Genomic DNA, 17,184 nt, shown 5'->3' with positions numbered 1-17,184 from the left:
AGGGATCGCCAGTTCTCTCCCCCGGTCTAACAAACAAAACGCGGCTCAGGCCAGTACTGAGAGCTTCAGGCCCCGGGGCCGAGAAGCTCTGGGCGAGGGGCTGCCCGCGCGGGGGTCAGGGAGGGGCTGCCCGCACTGGGCTGGGGGTCTGCGGGCAGCTGCGAGGCGGGAGCCGGGGGGGCGCTGGGCGGGACAAAGGGAAGAAGGGGAGAGAGGTCGGGACCGGCGGCTTCAAAGGCACCGGGGGCTGCGCGAGCGAGGGTACGAGGCTCCCTGCGGCCTCCGGGAGTCATGTGCACTAGGCTTTTGTTTTGTGGGGTTTCCTTTTTCCAAGACAATTTCAAATTTGTCGAGAAAGCTCGAGCTGCTCGCGATTCTCGGGACGCGGGCTCGGCCACCAGCAGTTTTCATCTTCCACCTCCTGCGGCGGATCGCGGGGCCAGACTGATCTTCCTCACACGCCCGCTAGACCTTTTACCTGGGCAAGGGTGGACCGTGCCGTCCCTGCCGCTGCGATTCTTACCGGGTCGGAGGGGCTTTTGTTTTGGTTCTTCGCTCCCGGGGAGAGGCCAAGCACCTCCTCGTCCGCCCGGGCCTGGGAAGGCCGAGCCGGCAGGGAGCGGGCGGGGGCGCACGTCCGCCGCGGCCTGGGCCCAGCGCTCCGGAGAGCAGGCGCCACCTCCCGCGAGCCCCAGGGCTCGGAGCCCCCTCCTCCCCGCAGGCCGGGGGACGCCGCAGCAGAGGGCCGTGCGCAACCCCGGGCCCAGCCAGTCTAAGAGGAAACGGAGCAAAAGCGGCGGTGGGTAGGAGGCTCCGCGCCAGCCGGAGGATCGCTAACAAGGGCATTTTGGAAAGAACCGAAAGAGCACGCCAGGCTCCTCCCCGGGGTGGCGGGACGTGGTCTCTGGAGCCCCCGTCTCTCTTGGCGCGGCACGCACGCTCCTGGATGTGGGGCTCCTTCAGGTTTGCTTTGTTTTTAACCTATGCACCCCAAAAGCCCACACTCGCTTCGGCCGCCCGCCGAGGAGGGGGACCCCTTCTTGTCTGCCAGCCCAGGCGCCGTCTCCTAGCTCATGGGCGCCATGGGGCCTGCCTGCAGGCTGGGCTGGAGCCAGACGCACACCGGGGCGCGGGCAGCTGGGGCGCCACCGCAGAACCCGCTCCCTGCGAAACGGCTGCGCCCACCCCCTTCCCCCTCCCTCCCCTGGGAGAGGACTTAGGCCCGTCCCGCGCCGGACCCCCGCGCCCTAGAGCCCACCGCCCTGAGACCCCCGCCAAGCAGGCCATGGCCGTAGCCCCGCGCGCTGCCCCGACGCTAGCGGTGAAAAAGCCCTGCTGCGCCGGCCTCGCTCGGCCCCCTCCTCCACTCTCACTCCCACACACCAGAACATTTTTTGAAATGTTCTGCAACGAATTAAGCCCTGGAAAGCGAAAACCCAAGAACTCCCCATTACCCCTCTGCGCCCCGACCCCTACCTAGCCCAGCTCTCAGCCGGCAGCCGAAAAGCCCCTGTGGTTGGCGGCCTGGGCCGCCTCGGCTACCACCAGCCGGCCGGTTCCCTGAGCCGCGAAGCCACCGGGCGGGGCCGGCTGGGCTGCCCAGGGGAGGAGGCGGAATGGGGATGGGGGGGGGCAAACAATTGGGGCTCTTTCCCCGTGCGGCCGGAGCCGGGCGCGCGTTGGCCGCGTCCGGGACCTCGCCGACTGACTGCCCGGAGCCGCCCGCGCGGCTAGCGCCGGGCGCAGCCCGAGAATCCCTACCCGGTCGCGATTATTTATTTTTAATGCTGGGTGTCGATCGAGACAACAAGCGCTCAGAGCAAAGCAAGGGACGCATTACGGGGGGAATTTTAAATCAATCGATATTTTTTTTCAGAGGAAAAAAATCGCTTATAAATAGTCCATCTTAAAAAAAAAAGCCTGCTCGACATTATAACGGAATTTTTTAAAGGGAAGATATATATTTCTTAACATCACAACCCTGAATTCCTCTGGCTAAAAAAAAAATGTAAATCCCCAAAGCCAAAATAAAAAATATAATAATAAAAATACAAAAAAAAAAAGAAAGCAATTTCAGTTACTTACTGGAGGCTGTTTCCTGGATACAACTGAATGCAATACAATTAAATCAGTAAATGTGACTTTGTTTTGTATTCCTATTGGTATTTTCAATGTGCTGACTGTTGCACTGTAAATGCACCGCTTCCACAACAACGAGTCTAGCGAGCCCATCCAGAGCGGCTCTCAAACCTGCAGCCCGGCGCGGCGAGCCACGGGCCCTGCATACTAATAAGCTCGTGCCACTCAGCCCGGAGCAGTGCGCGCGCTGATTGGTCGCGCGGCCCTCTGCGGCCGGGAGCTCGTGCCACTCATTCGGCGTAAACAGGCCTCCCAATAGGCTGGCGCGGGGCCAGGGAGCTGCCAATCAGGGAGCAGCAGGGCTACTACCGAGCCTGGTGGCGCCTAATTCAAGCCTGGCGACTGCGCAGCTCCTCTGCGCAGATCATTGCTGCTGAATGGGAATGTGGTGGCGCAGGGCGGGAGAGCGAGTGGGAGCGCGTGTCCGCGCGGAGGGGGAGGTGTTTTTTTTTTTTTTTTTAAATCCAGCAGGCCTAACGTTTGGCTTCTGGTGCACAGAGGCCAGGAGAAGAAACTGCAATACCCGTTAAAAAAGATGCTTTTAAAATATACCTCGGATCTGTCTGGCAGGTGGCTGAAACCGCGCAGGTAGGCCCTAGCTCCAAGCCCAGAGGCCTCCTCAGGTTGCCCCATCCTTCTACCACTCCCGAGTCTCCACCTGCACGTACCGAGCTCGGAAATACTCTCATGCCCACGACATGGGCAGCACAAGCTTCAGAGTCTCCTGCCTGGTCCTCTCTTCTCCCTGCATTGCGGATCAGACCCCAGGAAGACGGGACCTACGTCTCTGGCCATCTATCTGCCCACGCTCAGTTTTAATCTCCCTTGACCATCTTTTCCAACAGAGCACAAATCAAAATGAAAGTCTGGCATTTACGGCCAAGACAGAGATTGTCCTTTTTCATCTGCAACTAGATTTTTTGATACGCATGGTGCGATAACCTTGCACAGTATCTCTCAGTGCCAGTCTCCTGGACATCCGTTAAATTATCTCCCTAATTAAAAAGAGCCACTGAACGATTATCTTCATCATAATCAGATGCAAACCACTTTAAAAAATATTCTCCAAATGAACATTTCTGTCAGAATTTGGTTTCCCAACAAAATGCTATTTATTCTCAGGGAGTCAAGGTGATGTCGAGGCGATGGATACATCTTTATTCCTTTTTTTCCATGTGAATCTCTGCCTCCCCCTCTGGGGGACAAAAAAAAGGATATTTACACTAGCCCACCAACGCATCCACACGGGTTAGAAAATCTTCACGGGCTCGTTCCGGTAGGGACCCGAAGGGGTTAAACCTGAAGCCTGCCGCTGTCTCCTTCCTTTCTCCGCCCTCCCCCGCCCGCTCCCGCGGGACCGCCGGGATTGGCTGGCACTCCGCCAGCAGGCTGTCAATCACCGAGTGTAAACAAGGCGCTGATTGGCTGTTGTCCAGTCCGCACAGGGTCTCCAGAAAAAAGCAATTACTGGCTCCGCTGTTTCAAGGCGGCCCAAGGCCGCTTGATGAAAGGAGATAAGCTGGGGACCGTTTCCAGGACCCCCGCGGGCCGACCCCGGCAGCCCGGGAGCCGGGGTGCGGTGGAGAGCCCGCGGATCAAAGGAATCCAGAGAGAAAGGGGAAGCGGGCGCACTGCCCGGGCGGCCCTGCCTCGCGGGCGTCTCTGACTTGGGGTGGGGGCTCGGGCCGCAGGCGGGGGTTCCGGGATTGGGTGCCCACTACGGGCGGCGCGGCCGGCGAGGCAGCTCCGGAGAGCCCGGGGCTGGCAGGTAAGCGCCGGGGCTCCGCGGGGCCGGGGGCTCAGAACAAGGCTCGAGGATCCGAGACCCGGTTCCGGCGACGTTCCCAGCCGGCTGCGGCTTCCCCCCATCCCAGGCCCCGCGGCCCGAGCCCCAGGCCAGTCCCGAGGCGGGCGGCGCACGGCGGCCGCGGGAGGAGAGGCGGTGTGCATAAATCCAAACAGCGCCCGGAGATCCGATTAGCGCGAGGCTATTCATTAGGCCTCAGGCGATTGAATTAGGACCCCGGCGCGGGCCGGGGAGCGGGGTGCGCTGGGCGCGGCCGCTAGGGGTGGGAGTGGGGGCGTCCAGCGCGGACCATCAGGATCGGGCTGTGGCTTCCGGAGGATGGAGTCGCAGCAGGCGCCCTGGAGTGTGTTGGGGAGGACAGGGTTTCCCGGATCCCGGCCCCGCGGGTGTGTGCGGAGGCCGCCCGCTTCCCACGCACAAGGGGAAAGCCAGCAGACCCAGCCCGGCTCCGGAGAAATCGTGCCAGCGGAGGGGTGGGCGGGCCAGGCAGCCGCGACTCCAGGATCCGGCTCGGGCCTTGCGGCGGGGGCGGGGCGGGGCTGGGAGCGGCTGGCCGCGCGGTCCCCGAGGTCTCCGAGAGCGTCGGGCTCGCGCTGCCTCCCCGACTCCGTTGGCCTGGCGCACAGGCGCTGCCGGCCGGCGCATCCGGGGCCCAGCCCGCTTCTCGCAGTCTCGGCGCCGCTCTCCAGCCGGGGCCTGCCGCCCTCGGAGTGCGGGAGTCTCGCTCCTGCAGGGCGCCTACTCTGTTTTGGAAGCGGAGCTCCCCATGACTGACTTTCTCCAATGAACTTGTTTTCCTGTCCAGGAATATTTAAAAATTTTTAAAGCCCCATTTGAAATAAAAAAAGATGAGAAAAACCCTGCATCCAAGAGAGAACACCTTGGCGACCGGCGATGTCCCAGGAATCGCTCCGAGGTCCCGGAGCGCGTGCTGCGGTGGCCCCGCTGGCCTTTAAGTGGGGTAGGGGCTCAGGCCTCGGGCCGTCCTGTGGGGGAGGGGAGAGCCCTCCAGGCCCCCGGGCCCCCACTCCTCCAGGATGTGCGCGGAGGGGCGCTGGCAATGAAGCCACCCGGGTCCCCAGCCCTGTCCCCACCCCCACGGACAGAAGATTCTCTGAGGGTCCGCTCCGGGTCCCACTCCACCAGTCTCAGACTCGCTGGCTGCCAGGGAGACGAGACCGCAGAGGACAGCGCAGTCGGGGCCTCCCTCTCCGCATGCTGGCTCAGGTCCTTGCAGCTGGCCCTCACCAGATTCCTAATGTAGGGGGTGAGACTGGCTTTCAGAACCCCCGGCACCCTGAGAGAGGCTTCCCTGGTGGGGAGGGTCTGGCGGCCTTGGGTGTTCCTGGGCCCCGTGGCCCTCTCTGCCCGTCTCGCCCTCCCCCAACCCCCAGCGTCACTTGAAACAAATTTAGTGGGCTTTTTTTTTTCAATACTGTTTCAAAACAGTTGTTACAGCAAATAGCTGCCGACGGGCCTGCTGGATGCGGCGGGGGCTGGCAGCTGCCCAGCACGGGCACCGGGCCGCTCAGCAGCTCCCGCAGTACCAAAATAAGCTCCCTGTGTTCCCCGTCGGAAGACGGCCGCGAGGCTCCGCAGGCCGGGGCATGTTTGGCTGGGCGCGCTATCAGCTCCGAGGAAACCTCCGGGTTTCCCTTTTTACTCTCCCTGCTGTCCAGAGCTAACAAATGTTTTTAACTTTAGAGGAACATGGTGCAGGGATCTGCAGACTTACCTTCCACTAGGGAGGAAGATAGAAGCAGGGAGAGGGGATCAGGATAGGCGGAGGTCGGGGTGAGCTGGGAGGTAGGCACCTCTGCCACGCCTGCCATTCCACAGAGACACAGGCTCCCAGTCAGGCAAGGCCTGCAGGGCCAGCACCCCAACCCCTGCCCGAATTCCCTGCGGCCTGGAAGCCCCAGAGTCCTCCCTAGCTCACTTCCACACCTCCCAAGACCCATCAGCTTGCCTTCTGGCCTGCGGGGAAGATGAGCAGGTGCCCCCACACATTTCCAGCTTTGCCCTGACACCAGGGCAAGCATGGTGGAGCATCACAGTGGGTGAGCACACTGCGCTCATGCACACGGACACCTCACGCAGCTCACACAAGGTACGTACAGGACTTGTGTGCACATTGCACAGGCACACACTTGAGCACCATGAAGCACATCATACTCCTATGTGCACACACTCCCAGAGCACACCAGAGAACCTGCCTTCCCGCAGACGGCCTGGGGACCCTGTCACCCCAGAATCTATCCTATCCCTGGGGACCCCAACATTTGCCCACACACACTGCTCCTCGAAAGTGGCAGTTGACGGAGGTCTCCCAGCTCCAGAAAGGCTACAATCCCACTGTCTGAAATCATGAAATAATCGTTTTTTAAACACAAGGGGCATGGGGGTGTCTGGGGAGTTCCAAAACACTGAGTTAGTTGCTGCCCCAAATAAACACCTGCTTGGGCCAGAGACCCACAGAGCTGCACACCCAGGTAGGCGTATGTGTGTGTCTCTCCATTGTTCCCTGGGCCATTAGTCAAAAGCCAAATTAGAAACAATTTCTTCACAAAAATTGACTCTTATTTTTCCCACCAGAGGTGCTGGGACCGAATCCAGAGGCTGGGCCACAAGGCAGGCAGGCCCACCTGGAGGGTGCCCTGTACCAGGGGTTTGCACTTGCCCAGCATGTTGCACTTTTGCAGGAGAGGGAAGAGGGATGTTCTGGGCCCTGTGGGGGCTGCAAGGGTTTGCAGCACCTCCATCCTTCCTCAAAAGGAGAGCAGCATCACCCCACTCACCCCCAATCTGACTGCCAGCCCCTGGGTTTCCAAGGAGAGTTCAGAGATTAGGAGTTAGCATCCTTCCTCTCAAGTAAGAGGGCTGAAAAGCCAAATGCATCACGGGAAGGGCCCAGGCTAGGGGAGCTTCCCTGCAGCACTGCAGCCTCAGGAAGCAGGGCCGAGCCCCAACCTGGCCCCTGGAGGATGTCTGCAGTCGCCAGATGAGGGTGGTTCTTTTTCAGGAGGGCCTCTGGCCAGTGCACTGGAGTGAGCAGGGGTGTGGGAGGAAGGCCAGGGTGGACCAGCCCCTGCCCAGGCTGAGAGGCAGCCAGCCACTGCCGTGGCTCCTTCTCACAAGAGATTCACCAGGGCAGCCTGTGCCCCATCTTCGCAGGTGCCCTCAGCTCTGCTGTGGGTGGACTTGGGAAGCCCAGGACTCCCAGAGTGCTGCACGGGGAATTTGTGCCTAGACCAGGGGTGGCCTTCTGCCTTTGGGGGCCTGAGCTTTGTTGGGGCAGGCCTATTTTGAAGGGGAGGGGAAGGGGAAATATCTCCCAGCCGCAGCCCTCCCCTGCCCCAGGGAAGGGGACAGCCCCCACCAAAAACAAAGCCTCCAGTCACAGCCCCTTCATTATCAAGCAAAGCCTGCTGGGCCTGGGAGCGCCAGGCCGCAAGGGCAGGCCCCTCTCTGAGGCCCAGGGTCAGGGGGGAAGCAGCCTGAGAGGAAGAAGAGTTGTCAGAGCCAGGCCTGGGTGGGAGGGTCCTCCAAGCATACCTCCCCCAGCCCTGTGCGCCAATTCCTCCCAGCTGGGCCTGAATGCTGAGGCCTGCACCCTCCACACTCAGACCCGAAGCTGTCAAGGAAGAGGCACAGCTGGTCCCTCCAGGCCACAGACAGGCTCCAAGCAGACTTGGGGATGTGGCTGTAAGTTGTAAAAGGCAACAAGAGAAGCCAGGGAGTGAGACTTTGAAGTCAGAGGAACAGCCTTCCCAGCCCCTCCCTCCCAGGGGTTAATTCTGTCTTGCAGGTTGGTCCAACCAGGTCAGGAGGCTGTTGGGCCCCCTCCACTTGGGAAGGTGCTTGTTAAACACAGAGTCATAATTTGTGGCTAAATATAACTCCGTGTGTTCACACAGAAAGTATAATTTAGGGTGCTGGTTGCGTGAGGTTATCAACCTGGAGACCCATCTGGGTTACATTGCCAGATTTCTCCTCCCTGACTTTTTATTTAAGACAGTGGGAGTGTCATTGCTATTATGCGCATAAAGGGGGTGGGGTGCAGGCTGGGACCCCCAGGAGTGAGGAGTTCTGAGGAGTTTATTCCTCCAGCTAGGGCCCTTCTGGGTTGCGTTTGGCTTTTTCCCTCCTCCTACTTAAAAGGAAGGATGCAAACTCCAAAATGCCTCCCCACCTTCCTCTGTCCTGCCCCCTCCAGCTTCCTGACCGCTTTCTCATATAGGCTGGAGAAAGGCAAGGGACCCGCAAGGAAGCCTCGAAGGATTCATTAGTGTTTGCAAGGCTGCCTTCCCCAAAGACTGCTGCCCCTTCCCTACCAACATTTGTCCTCTGAAGCTAAAATTGGGGGAAATGCACTTTGGGGGTCTTCTTGCAGGAGGCTGACCCAAACTGGGCCCTCCGTCCTACCCATGAGGATGGACCCTTCTTATGACCAGAGCCCAGACCTGGTCTATGGGAATGGGGGCAGGTGGTTTAGTGGCTGAAACTGCCCTGCTTGGGGACAGAAGCTCTGGTAGGGCCTAATGAGGGGACAGTTACTAGGCGCCTCCAGGTACACCCCTGCAGCCAGAGCCTGGCCGCATGCCCTCCCTTGGAGGGACACCTGCCTCCCTGCAGACCAGGCCTCCCAGTCCAGCCAGAGTAAGCAGAAGTGCCAAGTAAGCAGTTGCTGCTGGCTGCCCTTTGTGGCTGTGTTTGGGTGTGTTTACACGTGTCCCTGTCAGTGGATGTCTGGATGGGCTGGACTTCCAAGGCCCGGTCTCACACTGGAGGGGGGGCCCTGGGAGAGGGGTGCGGGCTGGGCGTCAGGGTCTCCTCTGATAAAGCCCAGCTGGCCCAGGCAGAGCTGCCGCAGGAGGCAAGGCCAGGAGCGAGCCTGAAGGATGGGGTCTGGGACCCAGCTGACCCTGATCTTCAGGGCCACTGCTCATCAGCCCCCAGCCCCCAGCGCCCAGCCCCACCGCCCACATCCAACAAAGTCCCTCTGAGCACCAATGATGTAGCTTGGGCAGGCAAAAAGGGGCACCCACCCCTGCCCACCACAGCCCCCAGCACAGGCAGGAACCCGAAGCCAGCTTCCCGCTGGATTTCTTCACAGTCCCAGACCTGGCAAAGCCCCAGCCTCTGCCAGGCTCCTCCTCCCACGTCTGCCCCAGCAGAGGGCTTCCAAGGGTAAGGGGCTGCCCACTCCACAAAAGGGGAGGCCTCAGCGCTTCCTTTCAAGGGGCCACACACCCCACCCTCTGGTCCTCCCACTGCGAAGTTGATGCAGCAAGCTCCCCATTCACATCCGGACCCAGCTCACCCCACAGGCCTCCAGTCCCTGCTGAGCCACACGCCTGCCCTGCCCTGCAGCCCCTATGGCTTTTCTCCGCGTCTGAGGGCCAAGCTCCCCCTCTGGCTGCTTTTAGGAAGAAACCAGGACTAGATCAGGGCTGAGAAGGCAGCAGACACGCCTTGTTTCTGGGGGGACCGTCTTTGGCCTGGTTACCTGTGGCATATATAGACCAAAAATAAATTATTCCCATCAGCGCTCCCGCAGAGCAGCCTGGCCTGCAGCAAAGGCCTTTCGTCCTGGTACTCAGAGGCGGGCAGTGGGGCTGGCCGCGCGGACTGTTCCGCCGCCGCTCTGGCCCTGCTTGAGCAGCCACTGCCTCTTTTGTTAACAGGACAGTGGTCCCATTTAATTAGAAAGCATTCAATAGATCCGTTTTTTTCTGACCGGCACAAATACATAGTCCACCCCAATTCGTGATTTGTCTACATCCCCTGAAAGCAGCAATTGGTGGAGGGGGTGGTGGCTCTGGGAAAGTGTCCCCAGGGGAGACTCGCCAGAAAACTGCCTCTTCCAGCGGCCCAAGCCAAGATGGCTAGAGGAGCCCGCCCTGGGGCCCGCGCTGAGGGAGGCCCAGCCATCCGGGCTGCGCCGACAGCTCCTGCCGACGCTTCCGCTGGGGCCTTTTTCGAGCCCATTCGACTAGGCCGAGTTCTGGCGCTCGCTGGGCCGCGCCCCCCGCGCCCCGCGCCTTCGCGGGGTCGGTGTCAACATGCAGACCCAAGCCGGCGGCCGCTGCCTGCTCTACCCAGTGGCAGCGCAGACGCAAACGCGGGCGGGGGTCTTTCCACCAGAATTGATTTTGTTTGGTTTGCATTTGTATTTAATAGCAGACATTTTCGATCCAAAACCCCCAACCCGAGGCGGGTTTGGGGAGGAATCAAAGCCCCTCCATTCCAGCCAGAAACAAAGCCCTTTGGAAACTGAGCCGCAGGGCGCGCTCTCCGGGCGCGGACGGATCGGCGCGGGCCCGCGTGGGGAGAAGCGGCCGCAGCACCTACCGCACGGCGCTCCTCGCGGTTCCCGCTCCGGCTCCGCCCCGGCTTCGGGTCCGGGCGGCCGGTGTGCGGAGCGGCCGCGGCGCCCCACCTGCTCACCCGGTCCCCTAGAACTGGGAGGCGGCCGGAGGCGCCATAACCGCGAATTTATGGCCTGGGTGACGTGTTCCCTCTCCCACAATGGGGCCCGGTGACATTAAACAGAAAATTGATGAGAGAGGAGCGAGATCTAATCTCGGCGCCCCTCGCCGGCTCTTTCCGCCTTTCGGGGAGGGGCTGGAGACCGCGGGCAGGGGCGCCCCGCGCCAGATGCTGCCCCCCGCATTCGGGCCTCCGGTCCGCGGGGCTGGGGGCCGCGACCCTGCCCCGGGCCGCCCCGCGAGGCCCGCCGACTCCCGCCGCGTTTCGCGTCCCGGGCCCTCCCGGTCGCAGGGCTCCGAAGCGCCCCGGCCCCCGCTCTGCTCCCCAACTCCGGTCCCCTCCCCCCCGGCGCGGAGCCCTCCTCCCCGCTGGAGCCGCAGCGCGCGGCGACAGGCCGGCGGCGCAGGGCTGGCCGTGAGTGTCCGCTCTCTTCCGCCCGCGGCGCGGCTCCCCCGGGGCGCGCCCGGCGCCTCCTGGCACCAACCCCGCCGCGCCGCGTCCTTAAAGGCGCCGCCCGCACCGCGGCCTTTGTGCGCGCCGCGGGGAAGGTCATGCCGTGGGGCGCAGGGGCAGCGGCACCGCCCGCGCGCCTAGCGCCCTGCCATCCTTCCACCTTCGGGGCAAAATTCCTCCGCGACCCCCTCTGCCCTCCCATCCTGTTCGTTCCGTTCCCTGAGAAGGCCAGGCTTGGGCAAGATGCTCTGTCGGCTGGGGTACAGGGGTCAAGGGCCTGGCTTTCAGCAAGTGGGGTGAAGGGGGCTTCTCAGGGAGAATGAATGAGCGACCCCAATGGGGCGGCACAGAGCTTAGAGAAAGGAAGGACTGTGTGCTCACAAGAGAAAATACCCCCACCCACCAGCCGGGCAACCGGGCCGTGCTGGCCCCAGCCCATGAGCGGCTGTCCCAGGAGATGGACAGAGTCCTGGCTGGGGGCCCAGACCAGATCCAGAGGGCAAGTGTTTGGGCAACTCCATTGGTCCACCTCTTTGGCCTAAATGGCAACATGGGCATCTGGCACCAGAGGGTGTCCTGGACACTCATTCAACCCTCTGGACAGCTGGGACACATGACTGTACCCATTTTAGAGATGAGCAAAGTGACCTGCCTGGCTCTCACCCAGGGACTAGGGGGCCTGGGCCCCAGATTCTTCTGCAAAACCGGGACATGGATTGGCTGGCCTTTGAGTCCCTGACCATCCAAGGTTCATGGGCAGGCAGACCTGCGTCCTGTCCTCCATGAACTCCTTGCCCCTGCAGAGGGGGAGCAGAAAAATGTGGGCCTCAGGACCACAGAAGGATGCACCAAGGACCCGTTCTGCCTGGGAAGCCCCCTCTGCAGGTTTTGCCAACCGGGCTATTTCTCTGAGTCACTGGGATACAGGTTACATCTCTGCAGCTGGGAAGAGCTGCTGATATCAGGCAAGAATCTGGAAGTCAGATTCTAAAAGGTCACAATGGGCTGAAACCAGCAAGATTATGTTTAACAGGCTGGATGTGAACCTCCACTTTTAGGTTCAAAAATCAGTTGTAAAAATGCAGGCAGCTTCCCTCTGAACACATGACAAACCGACTTGCAGCTGTCTGTACCGTTCAGGCAGAACCGGCTCCTGACGCAGGTCCCATGTGAATTTCCCTGAGCCCCAGCAGCCGAGCCTGCGCCCCTCAGGGCTCTCCTGGGATGTCAGGCTCGCTGGGGGAGGGGATGCAGCTGGGGACGGCAGAGAATGGGGGCCTTGTGCTGCTCTCATCAAACGCAGGGCTGGATGAACACAGCTTTGTCTGCACCCACACTCCCGTGGTGGCCACGGGACCAAAGACCAGCTCTTGGGGCTGGGGGTGCTTCAGAACAGCAGTGGCTGCTTTGGGGCCTGTTAACCCTTGAGTGGCATTTGGACACCCCATCTTCCCCCAGCTTTGTGTCTGGGCCCGGGGTCATGCAGAAGGGGAATGGTCAGTGGCAAGCCTTGTCAGACCCCAGTGTTTCTGGCTTGAATTGGCTGCAGCCACGGAGGGAGGCGCAAGGGTGGCCCCAGGACAAGGTCTCCAGCTGGGGGTGACTCAGACATATCCCACCTTTCCCACAGGACCCCCTTCCCATATCAGGCCCAGCTGGTCACAGAAACCCACGCGATAGCACCCCAGTCCTGGTCTGGCTCTAGCATGCACCTCACTTTGGGGGGAGGTTCTTGGTCACCCAGAGGAGGAGGCCCCACACTGGGCATCCATCCATCTGCTCTGGGTCTCAGGCCTGACGGGAGACCAAGGAGACCCATCTCCAGAGGGGGGGGTGCCTGGGCAGCCTTGACTAGAAGAAGGATGACCCTCAAGTGGCTCCATGACATGCCGGGGTGGGTCGGGCAGGAGTGCTTCTTCGGAGGCAGGAAGGGTGGGCAGGCAGGCACTGGATGAGGGTTATGGGCAGGCCAGATGGCAGCCCAAGTGGTCTGGGCCAGGGAGGGCTGCCCTCTGTGTGTGAGCGCTGTTCCCGTTCAGTGAAGGGTGAGGGCGGTGAGGACAGCGGGGTCATGGGCACCCGGGGCTGCAGCTCCTGTCCTCCAGGCAGCACCTGGCTGGCCCACTTCTCCTTCGGGCTCCTTGGGGGCTGAAGGAAGTAGCAGCATGAGGGGTGGATTTTATTATCTTTAGAGTTTTCTGTATTTCCCAAATTTCCCTTTTGAAGTGTATTCATTTTTGTAATGAGAGAAAACAAAAACATTATCTCCCAGTAAGTCTCTAGGTCCAAAGATCCTTATCCTCCAGCCATTTTGCAGGGTGGGGGTGGGGGTTCCTGGGGCACCCCACTCCCTCTTCCGGGAACCTGTGAATTCACTGCCCTGGCTCATGCCTCATGTTTCTCCTGAGCCCCCTCAGTGCCATCCCTACCCCGCAGATCCCCTGAGAGCATTCTAGGCCCCAGGTGCCTCAGTTTGCCCTGCACCCGCCCCCTGCCTGTGGAGGGGAGCTGGACTTAGGATGGGTGCCACCTGCTCTGGCCTCAGTCCCTAAGGCCGTGGCATCAAGAGAAATGCAGACCCACCCTCAGGAGCCCTTCCCACCCCAGGTGCTGCTGTGGCCGGTTGAGTGAGTGTTTGTCTCCTGAACCCCCACAGCGAGGTGGCCCCGGGTAGTTGGGTCCCCATCCAGGAGAGGCCCACAGCATGAGCACGTGCCAAGACCAAGGGTGCTGGGTACCCAGCGACAGCAGGGCATGTCGGGCCATTTCTGGCTGAGGCTGGGCCCCCTACAGGGTCAGGGGCCTGGGAAAAGCCCTCCCAGGGGTCAGGGTCTGCTGCCGACAGGCACACCAACAGGTCCCAAGGCATCCTTCTTCCCGAGGAAGTGAGACTGTTTGGCCAGTGGGCGGAGCCCGGTGTGAGTGAGACACAGACGCCCCAAAAGGCTGAGCTAGCTTCCTCCAAGACCCTCGCTCACATCCCTGCAGGGGCGCCCACGCCGTGGCCCCATCCACCTGCATAGGCTGTGGTAGGTGGTGGACCGAAACCTCCTCACCAGGGCTGCTCTGTGGTGCTCACTCTTGGTTGCTGCTGGCTTTGCCCCGTAGCCCCAGGATCCAGCGCCACAGCTGGAACACCCTGTGGGTACGCTGGGGTGCTGGGTGCTGGAGGCTGGCTCCAGGGAGCACACATGGGGGTGAGAGGTGCTTGGGGCCCTGGGTGTGGACAGAGCCGGACTAGGACCCTCGGACCCCTGGGGAGGGGGCAGGAGAGATTCCCCAACATGGAGAAGAAATCTGCGTGGGTTTGGGGCAGGAGAAGAAACGGCCATGGTCCTGGGAGGCCTAGGGTGTCAGCCGTGTGAGCCATCCTGCGGGTGGGCTGTGCCCCTTGCCAACCACAGGGAGAGCAGAGGTCTGAGCACGGAGCCGCAGTCACTGGGTAAGTCCCCTCCTGGTCAGGGGCACAGAGGCAGGAAATGGGGAGCCAGGACTTGGACCCAGGTCATCCACCACTGTCTGAGCTCTAGCTACTGTGCCCTCAGCTCCACAAACCCTGAGAAATGCAGGATATGGGTTCTGATGGGCCAGACTCAGAGGCGGCTGCTTCCAGCTTCTGGTTCGGGATAACCAGAGTTGACCCAAATGTCCGAATGGCCAAGAGGGGCTCTGCAGAGTGTTTCGGGGGTGGGAGGCTGTCCCCAGCCTCCGCTGAGCCCAGCCCTTGCGTCCTCCCTAACAGCCATGAAGCGGATGCCTGCACACCTCCAAATGGAAATGGGGCTGGGTGAGGGTTGTCCTCAGCTTCTGCTTTACCTGCGCTCCGGGTGCCCACTGCCTTCCTTACCTGGGCAGGGAGGCTGGTGCTGAGTGGTGGGGTCCTTGGAGGAGGGGTTGAGCCAGAGGCCAGCGTGTCTGGAAGAGAACAGGAGCACGATCCCGCCCCAGGGGTGAGGGGACAGGAGGTGACATGCCCAGCCCAGCTCCTGCTGCTTCCTCCTGTTGGGTGGCTCACAGAATTAATGTACTTGAAGCCGAAGTTCAAAGGTTGAGTGGCACACAAGTGGCAGAAAGGCCGACGGCTCCTAGGCCTCATATGCTGCCATTCAAAGAAAGCAGCTGTCAGAAGAGGAGGTGGCCCCATGAACACTGTGTGTCGGGCTTTCCAGGGCCATGGTGCCCCCCCACGCCTGTGCCCCCCCCATGCCTGTGCCCTCCCCCCATGCCACACACTGTGTGAGGCCACGCCCGGGGCCCACACCACCCAGACACCCAAACGCCCACAGTGCGGCCTGGACCCCGAGGACTGGGGCCTGCTAGGGCAATCCTGAGGTCCCTCCTCCCCAGTTTCTAGGGCTACCCAGCATCCACAGGGCCCTAATGACTTGGGACAAGACTCTTCACTCCTGCAAGCTGTTCCTTGACCAGCTGCCCTGTGCACATTTGGTGGAAGCTGCAGGGCCACCCACTACAACACCCAGTGCCCTCTTGGTGTCAAGGACAGCAGCCCCAGGTGTGGTCCAGGTCTGCCAAGCACCAGCTGGGCAGGCACCTTACCTCCCCGAGCCTGCCTTTCCCCCATGATCTTGGGGAGACCCTCTCTGGTGGGGACTAGAGGAGGAGGAGGGGTGGCGGGGTGGCCCCAGGGGACCCAGAGCAGCCTGGGGGCAAGTGCCTGGATGAGCACTGCCGTGTTCTCGTTCCCATCCCTCTCCTCGGTCAGAGCCACCGTCAAGTCCACCGCGGGGCCCTCTGGGCCAGGCCTCTTGCCTGCAACCCCGTCCGGTCTTCAGGCCGGCGATGGAATGAAATGGAACAGCATTTCCATTAAGGAGTTTGGTGACTTGCCCACAGGCCTCAGACCCCACACCCCTCGTGTGTACCCACATTAGCAGAGGGCTCTGTGGGGGCTCCCAGAATGTCTGGGGCATCCTACTGGAGTGGCAGCACCCAAAAGCTGTGTCTACCCAGATCCTGAGAATGTGGCATTATTTGGAAAAGGGGTCATTGCAGAAGTGACTGTGGTAAGGAAGTCACGATGAGGTCACTCTGGGTCAGGGTGGGCCCTGAATCCAGTGACAAGTGTCCTGCTGAGAGAGGCTGAGGGAAATTTGGGGTGGGAGGAGAAAAAGGCCAGGTTAAGAGGGACGCAGAGGCTTCAGTGATGTGGCCACAAGCGGGGGCCCTTGAGGGGCCCCAGGATCTAGGAGAATGAGGAGGGTAAGCCCTGGGGCTTCAGAGGGAGCAGGCTGCCACACCTGGGCGTTGGGCCCCTGCCTGCGGGACCGCAAGAGAACACAGTTCCGCTCTTCAGGCCCCCAGCTTGTGGTCGTCTGTCACAGCACCCCAGGACATGCGCCCCCAGGCTGGCCCTGGCCCGTGGGTGGTTCTCTGTCCTGGGTGGAAAGCGAGGTGCACGGTGCTCCAAGACAGGGTCCACCAAGACAGCGCCTGTGGGAGGCGCCCTTCCTCCCCCCAACCGCCAGGCAAAGCCACGGCAGAGGGGAGCCTGGCTTGGGGGCCGCAGCCGCCAGCCGGTCAGAAGGGAGCAGATTCCAAGTACTGCTCCCCAGGAGGGGAGGGAGGCCTAAGTCACCGGGGTGGAATCCAGGCAGCTCAAACCGTGCTGAGGAGCAGCTGATTTTCTCTGGTCACCCCTTCTTCCCATCTCCCTCTGCTGAGCCCCTCCATGATCACCTGGGGCAGTGCCATCTAACAGAAGCATGAGGCCAGCCACACAGACAGCATTTAAATATTTCTAGTAGCCACAGGCCTCAATTTGCCCTGCCCCAAGAGTAATTTCCAGTTACCATATCCATGCATGTGCACACACGCACACACGTGTTCATAAGGCACCCCTGCGTTGCTGGTTTCGGTCCCCCACCTTGACCTGGCCCCTGTCTTCCCTGGAGTAAGAGCCACTCCTTATGCACCTATGGGAGCTGTGGTCCAAGACAGATGGGACCCTGATGCCAGACGGGTAGAGCCAAGCTTCACATGCAGAGTCACTGACTTCCCCAAACCCTGGGCAGCATCCACTCCCTGCCCTCCCCCATACCTGAAGGTGGGAACCCTATCCCAGCAGGCTTCCCGTCAGCCTGAGGCTTAGGTTGGGGCTCCTCTTTAAATTAGGGTACTGCATATGCACAGCAAAATGCACTTTTTAGTTATGGCCCTACAGGCTTTCACCTGCACAAGCCAGTACCCAGAGGAAAATAGAACGTGTCCTCCCTTCGTGGGTGCCCTCGGGGCCTCTGGCCTCCCGCTGCCTCCCGACCAGGTGCTGCTCCTCT

General features: G+C 61.3%; 1 protein-coding gene across 8 annotated transcripts in view; it reads right to left on the bottom strand.

Moving 5' to 3' along the window:
• BAHCC1 (BAH domain and coiled-coil containing 1) overlaps nucleotides 1-2,279 on the bottom strand; it is a 61,238-nt gene extending 58,959 nt beyond the window's left edge. For 7 of the 8 annotated variants that reach the window (XR_008997510.1, XM_057501806.1, XM_057501812.1 and 4 more), the window contains exon 1: nucleotides 2,086-2,279. The gene's annotated coding sequence lies outside the window, so the exon portion shown is untranslated. Of the gene's footprint in view, nucleotides 1-523; nucleotides 2,061-2,085 lie in introns of those variants that run through there. The other variant, XM_057501807.1, reaches the window with a different exon arrangement.
• Nucleotides 2,280-17,184: the final 14,905 nt, after the last annotated feature.

The sequence above is a fragment of the Manis pentadactyla genome, chromosome 4 (assembly GCF_030020395.1).
Source record: "Manis pentadactyla isolate mManPen7 chromosome 4, mManPen7.hap1, whole genome shotgun sequence".
NCBI classification, from domain to species: Eukaryota; Metazoa; Chordata; class Mammalia; order Pholidota; family Manidae; genus Manis; species Manis pentadactyla.
Note: the sequence above shows the minus strand (reverse complement) of the source record. Positions and strands in the feature narration are given on the sequence as shown.